The following is a 2,321-nucleotide window of genomic DNA, read 5'->3' as shown; positions in this document are numbered from 1 at the left end:
AACCATGGACGAACCTCTTCGCCCATTGCTAACTTCTCATTGTAAAGGGACTCATCTTCATCATTGAACCCCAAATACTCATTCAGTGCCTTCCCAGTGAAAACCACATTTTTGTTTCTCACTTTCGTCACTTTAGTGCCTTTCAAGATATGAGCCACATTGCTGTAAAACTCCTTGACCATATGCTCATTCGCCTTTAAGCAATTATCTTTAAAGAACTCCCAACCCACTGGAGCCTGAAACTGTCTATGCACATTGGGGTTTAGGGGAAGAAGGTCTTTGTCAATAAAGCTCCGCTCAAGAATCAACTTCCGTGACGACCACCATTCCGTAAATTTGTGGAACGCCACCTGGCTGACAAATCGATCCTCCCAAGCTTCAGGTTTTCTAGTTCTCTTAACACCCCCAACCTGGGGCACACCACTGTCCGGTAACTCATTATCACTGTGAGTCCCACCTTCTGCACTCTCCCCAGATACTGAAGCTGTGGGGGAGGTGGAGTATTCACCACTACCTGTTACTGAGCCATCAGACGACTCAGAAGGTATACGTTATGGGGCTTAGGCAGTGTGTGAAGCTGGGACTGCAATAGCTGGCCCTGAATCAGAAGAGAGGTCCTGAGAGGGTGCATACTCACTTCCCGATTGGTCGTCTATAACAATTTGTCTCCTTGTTTTCAGTTTAGGTCGGGAAGTGAGTTGAACTTGTTTCCCTTTTCCTCCCCGGGAGGAGTCACCTCGGTCGGGCTGTTTAGTACCTCTTCCTCGCTGCTTTACCATTGTCTGCATGCAAACACATCTAACATTGTTAGTTGAAGCACAGGCAGTGAAATAAGTGATTGATTTGAAATTTCAGACAGTAAACTGAAAGTTGCAGACACTACGCAGAACCAGGCACCGTGGTCCGCACTATCAGGAGTGCGGCCGCGTTGGAGGCACCGCGGACCGCGCTATGGTGACCGCGGGCCACTTTGACCAAAATCTCAGATGGTAGTCTTCTCTGAATCTCACACCGCTGTCCGCACTAAATGTGTTCGCGGACGCGGTGGTCCAACGCAGACCACACAAAAGTTACCGCGGCCGCGCTGGACACAAGAGGATCCTCAGACATACGAACATCGCGGACCGCATCGAAGTGCAGCGCGGACCGCGTTAGGGCACCGCAAGCCGCGCTAAGGCGACCACGGGCCACATTGGGTTAGGTTCAGGGACTAAGCTAGGGTTGCATGCTTTGTTCTATTTTTGCTCAAATTTTTACCCCTACTTTTCCCTAGTCAGATACCCAATCCTTAGTTATGTTAAACTAACATGGAAGTTACCCTAGACTAACAATTCAAAGAAAATTTTGAAGAAAAAGAAATTATAGACTACTGGCAAGCAATTAGAACAAAACTAAGAGAGTAATTAATCACAAATGCATGAAATGGTACCAGGATTGTGAAGAATGAAAGCAATCTATCCACACAAGCAAGAATCTCGGTCTTGGACGGGGAATGAACAGTAGTATTAGGGGTTTGGGCTAACAATTTGCAAAAAGTGTAAAATGAGACCCCTGGTCTCTATTTATAAAATCCCAGTAGGCCCCATACTTACCTACCAGCGCGGCCGCACAAATGTGACCGCGAACCGCGCTGGGTTTAATTGTGTGACCCCTCAGCATGAAATCTACGCGGACCGCACAAACGTGGACCGCGGCTGCGTTAGACCACTGCGGACCACATTAACTTGACTGCGGCCGCGGTGAAGAAACTTCAGAGAGTCCCCCTTTTCCTTATGCCAGCACGGACCGCACAAAGTGCACCGCGGCCGCGCTGGAGCCTTCAAAGACTATGCTATTTTCAAACTTTGTTTTGCACTGCTTCAACACAATCCCTGCAATATATCATAAACAGTTAGCTCAAAAATCCTAAGCTACAAAAATAAAAGACATGGGTTGCCTCCCAAGAAGCGCTTGATTTAATGTCGCGGCACGACGCATATTACCACCAATCACTTCAAATGGAGAATCACCACCACGTGGCTGCCATCGAACCTTCCAAGATAATGCTTGACCCGATGGCCATTGACTCTGAAGACTTCACCATTTTTATTTTTAGATCAAGAGCACCAAACGGGGTTACGAACACAACTTCAAATGGCCCACTCCACTTTGACTTGAGCTTACCCGGAAACAGACATAACCGGGAATTGAACAAGAGAACCAAATCTCCAATTTTGAACTCCTTGCCCCGAGCATATTTATCATGAAGGTACTTCATTTTGTCCTTGTACAAGGACGAGCTGGAGTAGGCATGAAATCTAAACTCATCGAGCTCATTAAGT

This window comes from Nicotiana sylvestris, chromosome 11 (genome assembly GCF_000393655.2).
Source record: "Nicotiana sylvestris chromosome 11, ASM39365v2, whole genome shotgun sequence".
Classification (NCBI taxonomy): Eukaryota; Viridiplantae; Streptophyta; class Magnoliopsida; order Solanales; family Solanaceae; genus Nicotiana; species Nicotiana sylvestris.
The sequence above is the reverse complement of the archived record's forward strand: the minus strand, read 5'-3'. Positions refer to the sequence as shown.